The sequence below is a fragment of the Heterocephalus glaber genome, unplaced genomic scaffold, assembly GCF_053883595.1.
Source record: "Heterocephalus glaber isolate CG9 unplaced genomic scaffold, H.glaber_assembly_v1.0 deba00001773, whole genome shotgun sequence".
NCBI classification, from domain to species: Eukaryota; Metazoa; Chordata; class Mammalia; order Rodentia; family Bathyergidae; genus Heterocephalus; species Heterocephalus glaber.
The window spans coordinates 10000001-10020882 of NW_028258463.1; the positions used below are offsets into that span (position 1 = coordinate 10000001).

The 20882-nt window shown below is 52.0% G+C and overlaps 1 long non-coding RNA gene and 1 pseudogene across 8 annotated transcripts in view; one reads left to right on the plus strand and one right to left on the minus strand.

Annotated features, from left to right (window-relative positions):
• Positions 1 to 18274, plus strand: part of LOC110344819 (uncharacterized) — an 18362-nt gene extending 88 nt beyond the window's left edge. The window contains exons 2-5 of one of the 8 annotated variants that reach the window (XR_015447810.1): positions 9709 to 15443; positions 15549 to 15675; positions 16636 to 16791; positions 17001 to 18274. This is a non-coding gene — a long non-coding RNA (uncharacterized LOC110344819). Of the gene's footprint in view, positions 1 to 9708; positions 16792 to 17000 lie in introns of all 8 variants that reach the window. The other 7 variants (XR_015447808.1, XR_015447805.1, XR_015447807.1 and 4 more) reach the window with 7 other exon arrangements.
• LOC101702028 (phosphomannomutase 1-like) lies at positions 875 to 2521 on the minus strand (annotated as a pseudogene).
• Positions 18275 to 20882: the final 2608 nt, after the last annotated feature.

Sequence of the window (20882 nt, forward strand, 5' to 3'; positions counted from 1 at the left end):
GCGGGTTCCCAGGGACCGCAGGCCTCCTGACACTGAGGGTCGCCCGTGTGTGGCTCCTGGCGCCCCGCCCACCCAGACCTGCCCACTTCCGGCCCCGCCCATCCCGGCCTGCAGGACTCCAGGCTACTCAGCCTTTCTTGACCACGGTGGGAAACGCCTGACGCCCTCCGCTGGGGAGGGGTCGGGCAGTGGGCGGGGCCGTCAGGTCTCCCTTTCTGGTCATTTCCCTGATGCCTGCGGGAACTCCGCTTTAGGTGGCTGCCCAAGTCACCTCCCTCAGTTCCTTACAGAGGCCGAACACCAAGTGTGTCTCTCTGCGTGGTGACTTAGTGCGCCAACCGGGGCCTACTGGATTTAAAGCACAGACTCAATAGTAAGAATGAGAGGAAACAGCAACGCCTACCACTTCCGATTGGCTTCAGTGGTGCCAGACCTGGGTTTGGCACATTCTGGTCTTGTTCATTTAGCCTGATGATCTATAAAGATCATTTTTGTTTTGTTTTAAATTTTTTTTTTTTTTTTTTTTTTTTTTTTGTCCTGGGACCTTTACGGCTTGTGACACAAATTGCTGAGTTTTGCCCTTGCCCGCTGCTTGGCACCTCCCGTCCAGGGCAGGCAGGTGGGGTGGCTCCATATCGTGCCTTCGCACGGTCTCCTCCTAGTGTCAATGTGACGCGTTCTGTTCCGAACTACAAGCAGCAGCTGCGGCCACAGCCATCAGGCTGGAGGGCAGGGCCCACTCCGGGCACAGGCTGGGAGCCAGTCTCACCTGTGGATGTGCCTCGAAGCAGGTGTCCCCTGCCCCAGCAGGAGCCGCGTCCCTCTGGGGGCCCGGGTAGAGCTCTCTGGAAGTCGGTGTTAGGCGTGGGACTGCTCACCCATCGTAGGCTGACCGCCCAACCGCGTCCTGAGGGGAGACCACACTGTGGCCCGCAGTCTGGAGGTCGACATAGATCTCAGAGTCGTTTCTACCAGGGCTGTTCCCATTTCCGAAGCAGTGAATGCTGTCGAAGCTGTCCAGGCAGCAGCGCTTGTCCCAGCCCTCAGGGAAGATGTCAAAGCCGACCATGCCGCCTCGGGAGAACCTCAGCCCATTGCCTGCAAACTCCGCCTTCAGGGCTTCCACAAACTTCTCCCAGATCCTCTCCTTCTGCAGGGGGGAGGCGCAGAGCCAGGCTCCGTGCTGGGCACAAGGGGGCTTTTGGGGGCATGAGGCTCAGAGAGGGGCAGTGCCTGTTCAAGGTCATCCAGCCTCATTGGCAGAGCCAGATCCCTGGCAGTGGGGGTGTGGACTGGGCCTTCTGAAGGGGGCCTGAGAGGAAGGCGGAGGGGACAGGGCAGTCCGAGCCCCAGGTCCCAGTGTCCACCTGTCCAAGTTAGCACAGCAAACCGAAGCTCCGGGACTAGAAATGCCTGTGAGGAGCTGCGCAAAAGCCTTCGCGTGAGCGGCAGTGGGCGCGCACAGCTCACAGGCCTGGCCACAGCCACGACTGTGTTGGCTGCATGAACATTTCATGGGCTGGGCTGGGCAGGGGGACATTCTTGTGAGCCTGAAGATCCCTGTGGGCCATGGAGGAAGCAGGCAGGTGGGGCCTGGAGGGGTGGTGGAGCCCACAGACCAGCCTGAGCAGGCAGGGTGGCTGCTGGGGTCAGGCTGCCTGGTGAGGGGCACAGAGGAAGGGGACTTCCGGGAACCTGAAGAGCAGGTTCTCAGCTCTGCAATGGTGCAGATTAGAGACTGGCTCTGGAGGCTGGAGGAACGGGTTTCTGGACTGGATGTGGGTGGGAAAGTGGCGAAGATGTGCCCTAGGTGTTGGCTTGGGTGAGTAGGGGGCTGGTGGTGCGGGTCACTAGGAAGGGAAAGCAGCAGCACTGGAAAGGGGCAGATGTGCCTATGGCAGTGACACATGACAGGTCCCCAGAGTACTGGTCCATCCAGAACTCCCCGCCCCCGGTCCGTTTCATTGATGAGAAAACAGGCGGGCAGAGAGGTCGAGAGACTGAAGTCCTACGGCCTAGGGTCACAGGTGGTGGCACCTTGTCCAGTTCGGAGAACTCGATCTGCTCCCCCAGGGTGCAGCTGTGGCCGATGGGCGAGATGTTTGGCCTGCCTTGTGGAACTCGATGAAGACACCACACTTCTTGGGCAGCCTGAGCTGGGCCATATAGCTGAGGTAGAGCATGCAATCGAACTTAATGACTTCATCCTCATCCTCCAGCTGCTCAGCGATCTTGAGCCGCCCACCACACAGATCTGCACCTTGCTTCACAGCTTCTGTAGGAAGGCGGACACCTCAGGGTCAGTCTTCAGGAAACACTGTGCTGCAGCTCAGGCAGGGGCCCAAGACATGCAGTTAATTGTCAAAAACAGGGTGGGGATTTAGCTCACTGACACAGCGCCTGCCTTGCAAGCGCAAGATCCTGAGTTTGATCCCTGGTGAGCTGACCTGAGAGTCCCATCCACTTCAAACAGGCAGAGGATGCGCTCCTTCCTGTGGGTGCCCTCGGCGGTGACAGCCATGGCTGCAGCTCGGTACTCCGGTGGAGTCATGTGCCCTGTTTCTAAATGTTACCATCATTTCACAGATCAGGACTCAGAGCTCAGAGAATATAAACAACCTAAGTGCCCAAGGCCACAGATCTGAAACCCTGTTAGTCCATTAGACTCCAAAGCCCCTTAGGCCTTGATGCTGCCCTGCTAGTGGACACTGGGATATGAGGAAGGACAGACCATGCTGCCATCAAGACGCAGTGACAGCACTGGTGCCGCTGCTGTGGAGGAGACGGCCGCTGTCAGACATGGTACTCGGCTCTTCAGTGACAGCGTGAAGTCACAAGGACAGGACCTCCCCAGGCCACTTCAAACTCTAGAACAGGAAGGGGTGTTGACCTTAGTAAGAGTCTGGCAGAGTCAGAGCTGAGAGTAGCTTTCTGGTGACCGCCTTTCATCCAGCAGCCCACCAAGAGTTGCGCCGTTAGAAAGAAAGGTGCTTCTGTCCCACAGAAAATTCCAGAAGACTTAGGAACTCTGTGTCTGGAACCACAGGCAGAGACCAGCGTGAGGACAAGAGATGCTCCCAGCACCCGACCACTCAGGGAATTACAAGGATTTAGGACATCAAAACATACTTTTTTTTTTAAATCCCATTCCCCCCTCAAGCCCCCTCCCCTCCCTCTGTACAAAAGCTCTGTTTCCATTTTTCCTTCTATTTTCACTGTTTTCTTGTCCCTTCCTTCCTTTCTCCCTCCCTCCTCCCTTGTTCCCCTGCCCATTTGAACACTTTCTTCCCATTTCCCAACATCCATTATACACCTCAGTCCTTATTTCCACATTCAGTTTCTCACACCAGAAAAACAATGCCGTATCTAAACATGTGTGTCCAGGGCCAGGGATTAAGCTCAGCGGCACAGCACCTGCCTGGCAAGCGTGAGGTCCTGAGTTCAATCCCCAGTACCTAAAAAAAAGAGACTAAACGTGTGTGTCCGATTTATGTCACTTAAGAGTGGTCTCAGGGTCCATCCATTTAGCTAGAAATGTCTGAAGCTCATCCTTCTTTATGGCCAAGTAGTACTCCATTGATAAAAAACCACATCCAGGGCTGGGGATTTAGCTTAGTGATGCCACACCTACCTTGCAAGCACAAGGTCCTGAGTTCGATCCCCGGTACCTGAAAAAAAACCCACATCTTCAAAAGCATCCTTCTGTGGGCTGGGGATTTAGCTCGGTGGCACTGTGCCTGCCTCACAAGCCCAAGGTCCTGAGTTCAATCCCCAGTACTGCAAAAAAAAAAAAAAAAGCATCCTTCTTATTATGTCACACTATTTGTGTATAAGGCTGGGGCCATGAGTGGCAAAAAGAACTTACCAATAATGTTGTAGAAATCTCGGAAAGAAATACACAGAGACACAGAATTTGGATAAAATGGGCTGGGGATTTAGCTCAGTGGTTTCGGCTGCCTGCTGCGCAAGCGCAAGGATCCGAGTTCAATCCCATGTACCAAACAAACAAGCAAAAAAGAATTCGGATAAAATAATAAAATTTCTTCTCACAAGTGGGCGGGAACACCAGAAACCAGTCTGGTCAATATCCGCACCCTTTGTTCAGCATCTCCCTTTTTATATCCTTTTTAGCCATTATCTCATCCCTAGTGGTCTTTGATATGTAAATACAATTCCAGTTCCTATTTACAAGTCACAGACACAAGATAGGCCATATACCTTGTAAATTCACCCTGGCATGGTAACATTGTTAGGTTAATGAAGTTACCTGTTAAGAGTCAGATAATCTTCACCTTAAACAAGGAGTCACGGGAAAAGCAAATCTTAAAAGAACACATTACTTATTTTGCTTCTACAACTACCTTAATATTCAATCTATTACGTTTATCTAAAACTTTTCCATATCAATATTAAGGAATACAGCAAAGTTAAGAGTGTATTGATCCACTGGAAGAGAGCAGTGGGCGTGTCCAAGAGAGTCCTGGTGAAAGGCTAAAATTTTTATATTTGATTTTAACATGGGGAGTGGTCTGGAAATGTCATCCCAGGTACACTTTCATCAGGTCACAGCATTTTATTGACATCCATCTCAGTTCTGAGGACAGGCGAGTGTAGCTTGAAGACTGGTAATGTTTTATTTGACAGTCCAGTGGCTCCGGGCATTGTTAAAAACAGTCCTTCAGAGTAGACTTAATTAACAAGTCTGCACAGGCTGACTAGGGTTATGATGAAAGGCATCAGAATAATATATAATGTATATGTTTGTACTTGAAAGGGACGTTTGATGTTATATTAGGATAGGGAAGAAATGGTTTGCTTTAAGACATGACAAGCAGTTAGATCACCCAGTAGTGTAGAAAGTTACTCATCACTCAGCTGCAATGCAGACTTTAAACAAACAGTGGTAAAATAACCATGATTCTCCACAACTACCTCAGGCAGAAAGTCAGAAAGCCCTAATACTTCAAGACGAAAAGCACTGCCCATTAGTGCTTAGCAGCAGAGGGGTCAGAGATGGTAAAGCTGGGGCAGGGGATCCCAGCACTAGTTTTCGGGTTATCAGGGCTGCTTTCCAAAGGGTCAAAGAAGTCAGGACGCTAGGAAACAACGCTATCGCCCCACAGCCCCCAGGCTGGTGACTCGTGGGGAATATGCAGTCCAGGTGATCACTCAGGCGTGCCCATCTGCTGCTGCAGAGGAGGAAAGAAAGGCCCTCGACTCGTCTTCGTTTCCAGATTTTACAAGAGTGCATTCTACTGGCAGCATCCTGCCGGCAGGAGATGAAGTGTGGCTCCTGGGCTTCCAGCCCCTGCATAGAAAGGAGTGAAGATGAGGTCACTGCAGCCCACCTCATAAGCAGGCATGTGAGAAAGCCTCTCTTGCACTTGAGGTGCCCTGGCACCTGCCACCCCGTCTTGGTAGGCCAATGGCTGACAATCGTCAGCTGAGTGAGGCGAAGTGACACCCCAAGTTGCGTAGGTGGTGCCCAGGCCGAGCTAGATCGGGGATCCAGAAGCCAGGACCCTGCCTGACGCAGATCTGCGGGAGGTAACTGGGCCTCCCGTTCCGCCCGCACACGAGCCCTAGCTTCTGCGGCCAGGGGAGCCTCCCGGTGCCCGCAGCCACCAGTATCACACACCGCCCGGCTCCTGAGGGTCTGCACCTCAGCTTCCGGGAGGAGCTGCCCCCGCCCTCCAGCTCAACTGGGCCTCGCGATTGGCTCTGGGGCCCGGAGGGGCGGGGCCGGACGCCGACCCGGCGTGATGACCTCAGGCCCGAGGTGTCTTTTCGCCTAGTTGATGGCCTGAGCGCCAAAGCTGGCTGTCCCCTTCCTGTGGTCATTTAGCAGCCTGGCGACGAGGAGAGCTGAGCAGGGCCGCTGCGGTGGTGCCCTCTCCGGGGCTCTAAGCTCTGGAGACAGCCCGGCTCCGGATCCCCACCTTGACCAGACCCCCTGCCCCTCCCCACCCCTCTCGGCTAAATGCAGCCCCTGCAGCCGAATTGCAGCGCCGGCCTGGGCCACGCATCTCAACCCCTGTGACAATCCTGATGTCCTGCGCAAATCTCCTAGACCGACCCTCCAGGTTCTCCTTTTCCGCCTTTTTCGCCTCACTTTCTTCTCCCAGCCTCCCCCACTCCACTCAGCTCCCCAGGGTCGGCTCAGCCCAAACCTCTCCCCTCCCCCCCATGGAAGACACCTCCAGAGCAGGGGCCCCGTTGAGCTCACCCCTTGACAGCTGTGATCTCCACCATCTCCTCAGTTTGAAGCGAATCTTCTTGTCCTCAAAGACTTGGCCCCTAACTTCCTGGCTCATCAGTGTTCTTTTGTCCTCTTCCACCATCATGAGCCCACCCCAGCCCTCAATCTTTGCTAAACCGCCCCTGCTTTTGCTGCCTCTTTCTTACCACCCTCTCCGTGGAGATCTCCATGTCCTTTCTCCTCTGCCGGCCCTATGGCAGCCCTACACCCTAACTCACCCTGCCCCCCATCCCCAGCTGGCTCTGCACAGCCAAATCCAGGTGCTGGCTCAGAGCTGGGCACCTGTGGAGGGAGCAGCTTGCCTGGTGTGTGCAAGGACGGGTGGCAAATGAGTGTTGGAGGGGTAGAGATGGCTCCTCTACTCTTGAGTCAGACGTTTTTGTGGTGTGTGGTCCCCTGTACCTGTCCTCAAGGATTGTTTTTCTGGCATTCATGTTAAATTACTTGTGCAGCCTGTTGGGAAGGTAGCTGTCATTCAAATCCTGGACGGCGCAGATGGCAACTCCTGCTGCTCACTCAGCTCAGGCCTCTGGAAGCTGTCACTTCCTTTTGGCTGGGGCTGGCTGGCCCTGGAGAACCTCGGGGAGTGGCACTGACGGGCTGGGTGTGGTCACAGAAGCAGGTCCCTGTGTCTTGTCCTGGCACTTGTGAAGGTTCCTCTACCAGAGGCGACAGATCTGTCTCAGTGCCCGCAACAGGGGACACAGCGGGTGACAGAGGCATGTTATATGCTGGGAAGGACATTAGTGAGTGGGCCCCAGGTGGGGACAGAGGGTGAATGAATGGCTTGGTCTTTTTGTAGATGCTGGATCACTGAGTTTGTTTGGTTTTTTGGTCCTGGGGATCGAACTTGGGTCCTTGCAGTTGCGAGGCAGGCGGCGGAACCACTGAGCTAAATCCCTGGCTCTGGATCACTGAGTTTTAGTCCTTTGGGTTCCATGAACACAGGAAGCTGAGGTGAGGTGTCTGAAGCGGGGGATATTCCTCCCACACCCGGTCCCATGCTCAGCATTTGTAATCTCTGGGGGACTTGTTGGTGCACAATTGCTCCAAACTCTAATGACCTGGCTTCAGAAGGGGTGGCCACGTGATGGCATTTTTGTTTAAATTTAACCATTTTTTCAGTGTTGAATATCCAGCCCAGGTTGAGACACTCCCTGCTCCACCATGACAGCAGTTTTCAAGGGCCCCAAGAAGACACCCTGTCTTTGCCACTGTGGCCTCTGTCCTTTGAGAACTGAATGCAGGTCAAGCTGAATGGATTTTAGTTTGATGGGCAGCTTGGTTTAGCAGCAGGAATTCCACAGTAGCCCACCGCATCAGTGCAGTGTACCTCAGCTTTTACAGTGCAGTGGCCCTACCTGGCCTGGCCTTCTTTTTCTTTTACTCATGGAGTCGTTCATTCAGCAAGCATTTTGGAGCATACTGTGTGCCGGCACAGTTCTTTCAACCCAAGACCTGGGATGTTTGATCTGATGAGTTAGGTAAAGTCCTTGTTTTTGTCCACTTAGAGTTTGCTTGTTGCTAGAATCCTACATCACATGGGACAAGAATCTGGGGAGACAGGTGTTACTGGATTGAAAGATAGGACGAACAGTTGGAAAAACTGGATTTCAACCTGCCAAGGATTGAAACTAGACTCCTATCTTTCACCATGCACTAAAGTAAAATCGGAGTGGATTAAAGATTTAAATATTAAAACAGAAACACTAGACTTGCTGGAAGATAAGTTAGGTAGAACTCCTGAAGACATTGGCATAGGAAAAGACTTTATGAACAAAACCTCAGTAGCACGGGAACTAGCACAAAGAATCAAAAAGTGGGATCTCATCTTATTAAAAAGCTTCTGGCCAGGGATTTAGCTCAGTGGTTCCGCTGCCTGCCTCACAACCGCAAGGTCCTGAGTTCGATTCCCAGTACCAAAACAAAACAAACAAACAAAAAAGCTTCTGCTTAGCAAGAGAAACCACCAACAGAGCTAAGAGACAACCTACAATGTGGCAAAAAATCTTTATCAGGTGTTCTCAGACAAAAGACCACTATCTAGAATATATAAAGAATTTTAAAAAATCAGACCCCCCAAATATAAAGACCCAATCCAGAAATGGGAATCTGAAATGAACAGACATTTCTCAGACAAAGAAATAAAAGCAGCAAATAAACATATGAAAAAATGTTCAACATCACTGGTCATTCGAGAGATGCAGATGAAAACAACGCTGAGATTCCACCTTAACCCAGAAAGAATGGCTGCTATCAAGAAATCAACCAATAACAAATGCTGGCGGGGGTGTGGGGAGAAAGGAAGCCTTCTCCATTGTTGGTGGGAGTGCAGACTGGTGCCACCACTGTGGAAATCAGTACGGAGATACCTCAAAGAACTAGGACTAGAGGTCCCACTTGACCCAGCTATTCCCCTGCTGGGGATCTTCCCAAAAGAACTGAAAGAATCATACCACAGCGATACATGTGCACCCATGTTTATAGCGGCACAGTTGGTAATAGCACATTTTCTTTCTTTTTTTTTTTTTGGTACCTGGTGTTGAAGTCGAGACCTTATACCTGCAAGGCAGGTAGCTGAACCACTGAGCTAAATCCCCGGCCCCAAACAAATGAAAGAATGTTTTTTGGGGGGGTACCAGGGATTGAACTCGGGTCCTATGTGCTTGTGAGTCAGGTGGCAGAACCACTGAGCTAAATCCCCAGCTGTAATTGATAAAGCTTGGAAACAGCCCAATTAATTGCCCGTCAACAGGAGACTGGATAAAGAAGATATGTGTTTTTTTTTTTAATAAAATGGAGTACTGCTCAGCCATAAAGAACGAGAAACTAGAGAAATTTATAGCTAAGTGGATGCACATTGAGGCCATACTTTTAAATGAAATAAATAGGACACGTGTAAATACCAAATAGTTTCTCTGGTGTGAGAAACTGAAAGTGTAAATAAGGATCAAAATGTATAAATGATAATGTGAAATAGGAAGAAAAGGCCCAAAGGGGAAGGGGAAGTGGGAGGGGAAGGGGAAAGGAAAGAAGGGAAAGGAATAAATATGAGAAAAGGAAAAAATGGAAACAAAGTCTTTGTAAATAGAGGAGGGTGGAGGGGGTGAAGGGAGGGCAGGGGAAGGGGGAGAAAATAAGAACCAAGATACATCATGTAAAGGTACAAATTCCCAATGAGGGATGTAACTGTATTGTATACCTGAAGTGTACCAATAAACGTAATGGAAAAAAAAAGATTCGATACAGGGGGGAAAAAAAAGATAGGAGAAACAAAGAACGACACCAGTGTCCACCACTGATGGCATAGTTCTGCCCTCTCCTGTTCCAGGACACCTGCCCGGAAACCCCAGTTTCTTCAGATTTCTGGAGGTGCTGTTTACTCAGCGCTCACATGTCTGAAAAATCAGCTGCCTTCTGAATCCGAAGATGACCTTGTTCCTTTCCAGCTGCAGTGACTCCTCGATTGGTCCCGAGCGGGATGGCATCGTCGCCAGGCTGTTGCAGACAGCTAAGGGTGAGATTCGGCCCGAGGAAGCTGTGGGGAGCGGCTGAGTCTCCGAAGAGCAGCAGTGGCTGTTGACTGCTGGACTGAGTGTTACCTGTGTCTTCTTTGACTGTAAGTCTCCTCTGCCTGGTTCTTTCCTTAGTTTTGGAGAGGGATCTGGGGTGTAGGTTAAGAGAGTTTTAATTTGCCTCCACATTGCATGCCAATGTGGAACAATGTGCAGTAAATCTACAAAATGATAGAACTTTCTCTATAAACACTGCTTGAAGTCCGAACATGTACAAGGGAAAAAGCTATTTCTATCAGGTGCCTGCTCTGCTTTCATTACATTTCATTTCTGTCTGTCTGTCTTTTACATGGGGAGTTGGCCAAAGCTTTTGAATGCATCAGCCTTCTGGATCCCCTTGCCCTGTCTCTACCCCTTCTGAGAGTCTCGCCTTCACGATCTTCCTGAATAAAATATACAACTATAGGTTTTTCTTAAGAGTCTGGCTGTGTAGTTGGAGCCAGCCTTGAACTTGCTATGGCCCCCTGGGGCCCTTGAGCTCATGATCTTGTCTCAGCCTCACAGGTGCTAACACGACAGGTGTGTACCTCTCCATTGGCTTTGATTACAGTTGTTGAATCCTGTTCCTTCCAAGCACAAACTCCTTGAAAGCATGAACCAGATATTGCTTACCATGTTTGGGAACAACACAAGTATTTGAGCAAACTCAAGTATTTATTAATTAAACAAATAACTGGGAGTGAGTAGAAGGAAAATGACTACTTTAGAATGGGTGCAGTTCCCTACTTCGTGGCTCACCTGGCTCCCACACCCTGCAGGTCTGTGTCACCCACTCTGTTTGCTGCATGCATGCGTCTGCGTCCTGTAGGAGCCTGTGTGTCCTTGGAGGGCAGGAACTCTGTCCTTCTCCCCTCTGTGCCTCCATTATGGGCACAGTGTTTAGCATATTCTTTTTTGTGACCTTTTTAATTGGTTGGCATTTTTATTTTTAAAAATTTTTTGTTGTTTGCTTTTTTTGGTACTGGGGATTGAACTGGGACCTTGTGCTTGCGAGGCAGGTGGTGTGGTTGGCATTTTTAAATGAATGAGAATGCATGTGGTGATGTGAAGTAATTAGCTTATAAAGTGTTTCATAGTACAAATAACGAAAGGGCTACTCCATTGTGGGTCCCGTTTGTTTTTCTCTGAACTCTTAGAGGACTGGGAGCTTGTAGGGAACAGGGAAAGGGGACGTTGCTAGAACCTCTGCAGTGAGTCCTAGTCTCCTGCGAGCCATGACAGCACAAGGCAAATTCGTTTATTATACAGGAAAGGTAGAAAAAATGAGACTTAGAGAAGAAGCTGAGTTTTGGCCGGATCCGTGCCGCTGTGGGTGGCAAAGACCCCAGACCCGGAAGAGCTTGCTGCACCTTTATTCAGAACCTCAGCAGAAACAAAAGTAGCAATTGACTCCAAGAGTGGAGCGAAGATCCTAAAACAATGAGGAACTATGCAGATGGAGATTTGGTTCCTCCCGGGATGTCTCCAGCTGGTGTAGTCCTGTCCTGGAGCATCACAGCGTCCTGGGACCACTGAGGTCTTAAGTGGGACTGGAGGTGAAAACGGAGTTACATCTGGACATCCTGTAGCTGGCCTGTAGACAGGAAAACTAGGCCATAATCATGATTTAATTATGAAATCATTTTTCCCCAAAATCATGTAGAATTGCTCCTGATAGGAGTTCAAATGGTAAGAGTGCCCAAGAAAACCAACCCAAAATGGGCATCTCCTTGGGGCCGAGAAGGTTGCAAACTTCGAAAGATTATCTTGAGTGCCCTGTGAAGCTTTTCATACCCATTTTCTGTAAGCCCTGTTTGCTAAAAATATCACTCATTAGTTTCATTAGGGTTAATGAGATTCACACCTCCGCACCCACCATGGGCAAAGATGAAAATCAAGTGTTCACACCACAGAACCTAGTGTCTTCTGATCTCTAACAGATATAAATGCTACGCAAGTGTTCGCTCTTTGGCCACAAGGCTGGAGAGATTTCTGTTTGGTAATTAGTGAAGAGGGAGGGGTATTTCTCATATGCTTACCGAGTGTAAGCATTCCGAGCTATCTCCTTTAACCATCACTTCAGATATCTGTTTTTACCATGGGTAGAACAATTCCTGGGTTGAAAGCCTTAATATCAGTCTGTTCTTCTGGCAGTTTAAATGCCTTGATGTCTGTATCTGTATCTCTCCTCCATCCTGAAGACATAGTCCTGCCCTTATCCTACTTCCTTGACCTCCAGCCTGAGCCTAAGGAGCACGCGCTCAAATTGGCTCCGAGTAGGTGAGGGGGATCCCACAGCCGTTATGTTATAAAATCCTTTGTATGGCAGTCCAGCCCAGCCATGTTGATTCCATCTAACCCCATTTAAATTCACAAACTTTCACTCCCCAAGTGAGGGTGGAGACTTTTAATTTATGGGACAGAGTCCCCCTTAGGAGAAATTCCAGGTCCCAAGACCAGGGAAAAGTCCCAGCTGATACCTAGAAACCAAAAGCAGACGGAGCTGCTCCGGGTCAAACTCTCACGTTTCCTCAGGCTGCTCCCACTCTGGAGGGTACTTTCTCTTCATAAATCTTTGTCCTTCTTACCACTTCTTCGGGTCTTGCTCAATTCTGTACAGGAAACAGAACCTGGGTACGGGGAAGACTCACTGCCTACCCAGCTACAAGGCTCGGCTCAGCCCTGGCGCAGAAGCTGGCCCACGGCTGACACTGCTTAGTGAATGAACTTGGGCAACTGTATCAAACTGAGTTTCAGTTCCCTAAAACTAGGAGCGTGTCTGGTCTTCCTCACCAGGGCCCGTGCCGTGTGACCTCAGGTGGCCTCTTGGGTCTGCTTCCGCCTCTGAAATGGGAGCTGTGATGAAACCTTCCCTGGGGTGAGCGGGACTCACTGTTTGGCAAGCTCTCGAGCCCCTTGACACACTATTTCTGTCCTGCTTGTGAAAGGGCTTTCCAAGAAGCAAACACTTCACCAACACGCATCACTCGTTTTCTGTCCCTGGATCACATTTCAGAGAACCAACACTGTTTTACTGGGAAAGGGTTCATACAATACACCAAAGTACTAACCATCATGGTAATTGTCTGTAATGAGCATCTGTGAAATGCCAGGCTCCATGCTGGCTACTTTATGCACATCATCGCATCCCAGGAGCCGAGCAAGAGTCCTTGCCACTCCTGTTTTGTGGATGAAAAAAACTGAGGCAGAGGGAGCTTAAGCTACTTTTTCAAAGTCTGGGAGCTGGGAAGTAGAGCAGCCAGGATTTCACAGAGCTGGATCCCAGGCTTCAGTCTCCTGAATCCAGGACCCTCTGAGGTTTGGCTCCTGCATCCTGGGCAGACCTCCTAGGAAGAGCTCTTTGGTGCCCAGGGGCTGGAGGCTGAAGGAGAGCACTGGAGAAGCAGGTCCCTCTGCCAAGGTTCTGGGTTCGGATCCAGCGTGCCCTTCCCCAGAGCACTGGCCTGTCTGGCCCCTCTTCGACACCGTGTTCACGGCCTTGCCTGAAGTTCATAGAAGGTGGCTCAAGAAGCACACTGCAGCCTGCGCGTTCCAGGAGGACTGAGAAGGGCTCAGGTGCGGTCCCTCTCCTCCCCTCCTCAGGCCCAGCTCACTCCTGGTACCTTCTTCCGAGGAGCCTGAGCTGTGCTTCTGCCTGTGTGTGTACCTGGTGTGGTGATGAAGTCGCTAGAATTCTCAGCCCCCAAACTTCTTTGACGTGTCTGCCTAGCTTGTCCTGGGCAGTCAGGACCTACCGCACCAATGCACCTGAAGACAGCACCATCCTGTCCTCCCCTCATGTTATATCTTTCCCCAAAAGGCTGAAACATACAGATATTCTCAGCTAAGTCTGAAGGGCCTTTCTGAAGCCTGCAGGAGACCTTGACAGTCTGCAACTTTAGTTACAGTGCAGGCGATCCTGCAAGATTAACAAGGAAGAGGAGCCCCCAGGAAACACATTTCTGTTTTGTTTTGCTGTTATTGTTGTTGTTTTTGAGACAAGGTCTCACTATGTAGTTCAGAATGGCCTTGAACTCACTAAGTGGCCCAGGCTGGCCTGGAACTCATGGCAATCCTCCTGCCTCAGCCTCCCGAGTGCTGGGATTATAGGTGTGCACTGCCACATTCGGCAGAAAATGCATTCTAAGGTACCCGTGTCTGCCAACCTGGACCACTTCCCACGACTTCACTCCCTGATAAGAACCCCAGCCTCTCACCCCGACAGTGCCATTCCTCTCTTGGAGGCTCGCTGGCGTCTCTCTTGCTAGTGCACTCTGCTCTGAATAACCCTTTTCTTTTCCATATTCTTGAGTGTTGGTAAATTCTTTTCCTTTTTCCTTAGAGGTGAGAAAGCTCTGTCAAGCTTCCCCACCATTTGTCAGCAAATTAGCAAACTGAGCGCGGGAACCTCCTCCTCTTTCCCTATCTGGGGATCTGAAATGATCATCAGAGAAAGTTCTGGTGGTATTCACTCTTATCTTGGCCAGGAGGTTTCCTTTTTTTTCCAGGAAACCCTCATTTCCGGTCACCCGGGGCTTCCGGTGCTGCCTGCAGCTGTCAGCCGTCTTCTGAAGGCCCCTGTGCGGCGGAAGCCGGGTCCCGCTCCCGGAAGTCACCGCGGGTGGCTCTTCGGGTCAGGCTGCAGCTGTCTTCCTTCTCGTTGTTCATCTCCACCGAGGCAAAAGACAGAAGAGAGGGAGAAATCCAGCAGGCCTCCCCCCAGACCTTCCAAGTATGGGCGCCTGAGTAGGGCCGGCACCAGAGCTGCGCAGTGTGCAGGATCGGCCGTGGCTCCATGCCCAGACCGGCCGCTTGCGGACAGCAGAGCCGCCTCTCCCTGGGCCTCCGAGGACCAACGTTCTTATTCCTTAACCCGCCTTCGGCCCGGGTTTGGGGTCGGGGAGCTGGGGCATCTCACAATGCGAGGCCCCAGGTCACCACAAGATAGCTGCGCTGAGGCCATTTCCTCACGTGGACACCCTCCCCTTGGTGTAGGAGGAGGCGCCCCCCCCCCCCCCGCACCGAGGGTGCAAAACAAGGGGGCGGAGTCCCGGTCACATTTCACCTGTCTGCGCCCCTTCTCGGTTTCATTGTATTTGTTCATTATCCTGCTGTATTAATGCTTCTGTGTTCCCCCTTTTGGACTCAATTCCAGGGGTGCAGGTCCGGGTCCCTGCTTTGACGGCAGCGCCAGGTCCTGGGAAACCTGCGCCCCTGCCCCAGAAAGCTGGTCGCGCTCTCGGACTTGTGGAGCAGTCGCAGCCCAGGAAGAAAAGTCGAAGACTTGAGGGGGCAACAGCGCAGGGACCACTGTGGCGCCCCGGGGGCCTGCGGTTCCCAGGGCCGCTCCCACCCGCCCCTAGCAACGGCCCACCGGCCCACCCTAGGGACAGCGAGTTCGAGGCCAGCCTGGGCTACTTAGCGAGTTGCTGCCTCAAAAAAAGAGGCCAGGTTGGAGGAGGTCACAGTGACAGTGACGAGGCAGAAGGCGAAGGGAGAGCAACCTCCCCCACGGCTGTGCCCCAAAAGACTGAAACTGGCAGTGCCAGCCTGGCGTGGTGGTGCATGCCTGTCATTCCGGCACTCTGGAAGGCTGAAGCAGGAGGATGGCAAGTTGTAGACCAGCCCAGGTAACTTAGTGATTTAGTGAGACCCTGACTCAAAATAAAAACAAAAAAAGTGAAAAGGACTGGAGATATAGCTTAGAGTGAAGGCCCTTTTGGTTCAATTCCCAGTACCAGGGGGAGAGAGAGAAAGAAAGAGAAAGAGAGAAAGGAGCTCCACAAACATGCGTTCACACAAGTTCACAGCAGCGCTCTTCACGGGAGCCCCGAGGTGGCAGCAGCTCACCTGTCCATCGGGGTGAGTGGATGCACAATGTGGGGTTCACCTGGACAGCGGGACGCTGCTGAGTCCCCCAGGCCACGGCAGTGAGGAGCCTCCCGTGCAGGATGCTAAGTGCTGAAGCTGGACGAACAAGGTAGCAGGCTGCACGGGGCCAGGTGTACACGGCGGCCAGGACCGGCCAGCCCAGTGCACACAGCAGGACTGAGCCCTGGGGTGGGGGAGGCAGGGGGTGCAGCCTCCTCCTGCAGCATCTGCTTTGGGGGCAGACACATTTTGGAACTCACTGAAAGGAGGGGCAGCACTGTGAACGTCCTGACTGCCACCCACACCCAGGGGTGCCTGTCCCTGTCCCTGAACATGTGCTCGGCGCCTGCTGTGTCCAAGCCCAGCGAGGTGCTGGGGAAGCATGGTGCGTGCGAAGTCCCTGCTACAAGGGGCTCAGTCCAGAGAGGAAGACTAGGAAGCTTGGTATTGAAAAGCCAGGGAGAAGGTGCGGCAGAGGCAGACAGCATGCAGTGGGGGCCCGTAGGAATCACTGGTCACAAGCCCACAGAGCCCAGGAAGACAGAAACCCTTCCCTCTGTGTCGCAGCAGCTCAGTGACAGATGTCGCTCCCGGGCCTGCAGCAAGGATGGGTGCGGAGTCTTTGGGGAGATGGGGGCCCATCAGTGCCGCCCTGGTTGGGCCATGTTGTGATGCCCCGTGTCAGAGTCTGTGAGGGCTGGAGCAGCAGCACATTCAACAGGCCAGGGAGTCCCTCAGGGCTGGGGCCTCAGGCCTGGCTCCACTGCCCAGGGGACACTGCCTGAGGACTGGCCGGCCCTACACACCAGAGAGTTCTGTGGGCGACAGTCCCCTTCCCCCTCTGACCTCATGGAAGCGGGGATAACTCCGCGTGCCCAGAATCCTGCCGGTACTGATGGCACGGTGCCCTGGGTAACCCAATGGTAGTTTCAGGGAGATTTCTCTCCACAGAAGGGGTCCAGCTAATCGATGCAGACGGAATGGTGGGGAAGATGACCACCCAGGGACTTCCAGCTGGCCTGGGTGCTGAGCATCAACGGCTGCTGGTGTGACACTTGGAAGCCACTAGACATCATGGCCTCCTGGGCAGAATGCATGTTCTGCGAGGTACTCAGAGCCCCCAGTTATCTGATCAGGCCTCTAGATGGGTCATGGCGAGGTTATGGCACAAGTGTCGCAGCCAGCTGTTTGTTATCATTGAAAGCACTAAAAGGTTCGCCATCCCTGCTGTAGATTCAACTATCAAATTACAGGAAGTGCAAAAGACAGAAATGTGTCACATTACATCACAGTTTTTTTTTTTTTTTGGTACCCAGGATCGAACTTCGGACCTTGCACTTGCGAGGCAGTTGCCGGAACCACTGAGCTAAATCCCTGGTCCTTACGTCACAGTTTTGTAATCATCAGAATCTAGATGTGGCTAATCTGTAATATCCATGGTGTGGCTACTTTGATGACCAATTGTCAAAAAAAAAAAAGGTAAAAGGTAAAAGGTGAAGCTTGCATTAAAGGGGATTTCAGGACATCAACCAATCACAATGTGGTCATCTCATGTAGCTCTTGAGTTTGTGAAACTGAATCTTAAACTAAAACTTAAAAATGTTCTTGAAAAAAAAAACCTTGGAAATCTGAATGGTGACTGAAAGTGTGATCCGGATTTGCTGTGTGTGTGGCCTTGGCCGAGGCCCTTCACCTGTTCGTACCTTGTCTTCCCACCCATGAAATGGGACCAACCTGGTCTCCTCTCACTTTGTCTTCCCGTGTGAGCCCGGGGACCTTGGCTCAGTGCCCGCAGCCGCCCCATCATGTGTCCACAGAGTAAAATGGGCAGGAGGGGGCATCGTGGACACCAGCCCAGGGCCCTTGGGATCTCTAGAACCCAGGGCAGGAGGACCCACCTTCCTGAAGTATTTGTCTGGGGGGGGGGTGTCAAGGTGCATGGTCCCAGGTGGGCTGGGCCCAAGCCAAAGGACAGGGGAGAAATTGCTGGGCAACCACACCCGCTGGTGGGTGACCTGCTGGCCAGGATTCGTGACCTTGATCTGGCACTGGGGACATCTGGTGAGCTGCCTGTGCCTTCGTCCTGGTCTGGTCCCCGGCTCAGGGCCCTAGGGGAGGGGTGTGAGCAGCCTTGAACGGACTCCAGTGAGCACAGATAAATGTCACAGCATTGCTACATAGCCCCTGCCCTTCAGTTCCTTGTCCCTGGCTTTGGCCCACCTGCCCTTCCAGTGTTATCACACTTAGTCACCCTCAGCATGAGCCTTGTGTGCTGTGAATGCTCCACATAACAGGGTGAGGTGGCTGGAAGGGCACCTCCTTCCTGGACTGCCCATGGGCTTAGCCCTCTTTTGAAGAGATACAAGCTTTATCTTCAGAAGGGCAGCCTTCTGAAGGGTATCCCCTCGTCTGCTGCCAAGGCCCAGCAGTTTAACACAGGAACCGAAGAAGAGACAAACACGATACAGTGGAGGTGAGTACAGTACCGAGCCTGCAGGTTGGTGTCAAACCTGAATTCAAATCCTTCTACTGCCTCCTTTCAGTCACCTGTTAACCTGGTTAGCTCAGCCTGTGGTGTTGCAGCATCTGATCGCAGAAATTCCCTTGCTTCCTCAGCATGGGTTTCAGGAAAGGTGTGCATGTATTTAGGGGTGGGAGGTGTCTCCCAAAGGCACCCTGAGAATCACAGCCCTCTGCTGCCATCTCCAGGGACTCCATGTCAGACCTGGAGCTGTGGCTGCTGTCTTGCTGCAGTGAGCACAGCCTTTTAAAAAGATCTGGGTGCCCAGGGAGGGGTCCTGGTGCTGAGGGACCAACATGGGGTGTGTCTTCATTACTTCTTGGTTGCTGAGACAAAATACCCAACATCCACAGTTAAAGAAGGAATGGTTGGGGCTGGGGATTTAGATCAGTGGTTCCGCTGCCTGCCTTGCAAGCGCAAGGTCCCGAGTTTGATCCCCAGTACCAAAAACAAACAAATAAAAAAAAGAAGGAATGGTTGTTAGATCCACAGTACAAAAAAAAGGAATGGTTTATTGTATCTCACAGTGTATAGAGGTTTCAGTCCATAAGGTATGGCAGGAGGAAACAGTCCATGGCAGGGTAGACAGGAAGCAGGGAGGGTGCCTTCTTTTCTGTCCTTTTATATTCTACAAGCCTTTTAGATGGTGCCACCCACACTGAGGATGGACCTTCCCATTGTCCCTACCCAGAACTATGCTAAACCAATCAGCAGACTACTTTATTTACCACACACCCTTAATCCACATCCACACAGCCTAGATACAGCCACCTCTGAAAAGCTCCACCTATGAGCACATGAGGCTCTGGGGGGACATCTAAACACAAACTATAACAGGGTGGAATCAGAACCAGAGACCATGGCCCAGACCCGGGCTGTACTGACTGTGCAGAAAGGCAGTGTTGGCCCCTACTTCCTAGGCTGGGGAGTCCACAGGAAGGCTACCATGAGTTCCTGTGTGGGGGGCGCTTCTGCCCTCTTGTGGCCACTGCATAAATAGCACGCGAGTATTGGCCCAGAGAGGGGATGAGCAGAGTTTCTCCCCACTTCTCCATCTGCCTGATGGGATTCTCAACCACGCCCGATCCATAACTCCCTTTCCATAATATATGTTTTGTGTAATGATAGTATCTTGTAAATATTTAAGGCGTCTTTATTTTTTCTCTCAGTTCTGGGGCCGTGGGGAGGCCCCATCATGACGGGAGTTCATGGCAGAGCAAAGCTGCTCATATTCTGGTGGGAAAGCAAAAGAGGCAAGAGAGACTTGGGTCCCCCCGTCCCCTTCCAGGGCACCCCCTGTCCCACTAGGCCATACCTCGTAAAGGCTCTGTCACCTCCTGGTGTCACAAGCTGGGGACCAAGCCAAGCTGGGGACATGGAAGATCCAAATTATAGCAAGGCTGACCTCAAACTCATGATGATCTTCCTGCCTCAGCCTCCTAAGTGCCTGGTTCACAGGCATGCGCCACCTGCCCAGGATTCCTCCAAGGTTTTAAACTGCAGAGGCTGAATTTCTAGCATGTGGCCCTCGGCTATGGACACCTCCCCTGCTACCCAGGGCTCCAGTTCTCCAGGGTTCAGGTCACCTGAGGCACCTGTAGACCTTGGGCCAAAAAAAGTTCTTGAAACTGCACCCCCAGATGCCCTCCTCCTTGGCTCTGCTGCATCTCGGCTCCCTCTGGCCCCAGGATGCCACGCTCTGCTGCCTTGTTGGAGAGAGGAGCAGGAGATGGGACAGGGCCCACTGCCACCCAGACGCCCTTGCTGCGCTCTGTCAGATGTCTTCTTGTTCCCCAGGTGGAGTGGCTGTGGTGACAAAATTTTCTCTCCCCCCGCCTTCTTGCTACAGTTGGCAGAAATTCCTCAGTGACTGATGACACCGAGACATTGTGGCCTTCATGGGGCGGTGACAGACTGTCAGGTCATTGTTCCAGACAGTTAACCAGATGCCAACCCTAATAGGCTGGTCCTGTTTGGTGACAAGGGACAGAACCCGACTCACCAGTTGCTAATGGAAGAAGGGACACCTGTGGGTCCCACCACTGTGGGAAGGGCAGGTGTGTTGGGTTCAGACTCAGCCCAGACTGGGCGCCCTCTGCAGGGAGGCCACGCCTCTCACGGGGCTACATCCACAGGGATTCAAACTGCCGCCTCTGGCTGGGCCCCACTGAACTCCAACACATGGGGCTAGATGTCCCTGTCAGGGCCCTGTGACCCACAGCCTTCCCCAAAGGTAGGCCTGTTCCCAGAAAGGAAGAGAGGCAGCAGACAGTGCCCTGTCCTTCCCAGCATTCTCCCTCATACTTGGCACCTCCCTCTCCCGGGCCATCTGCCATTTTTGCTGATTTGGCCACTTTGCATGGTTCAGACCAGCATATTTCAGGAGACTGATGATGTCACAGAGCCACTAGGGTGGCTGATCACTGCTCTTCTCTTTAGAACAAAGAAACCAAAGCCAGGCAGCCAGGGTGGTGCAGACTTGTAATCCCAGCATTTTGGGAGGCTGAGGCAGGAGGATCCCAAGTTTGAGCCCAGTCTGGGCAATTTAGCAAGATCCTATCTCAAAATAAAAGATTTTTTTTTAAAGGGCTGGGGCTGAAGCTCAGTGCCAGAGCCCTGGGTTCAATTCCTAGTACCAGGGGGAAAAAAGAAAAGAAAAAAGGCATTCCATGGCAAA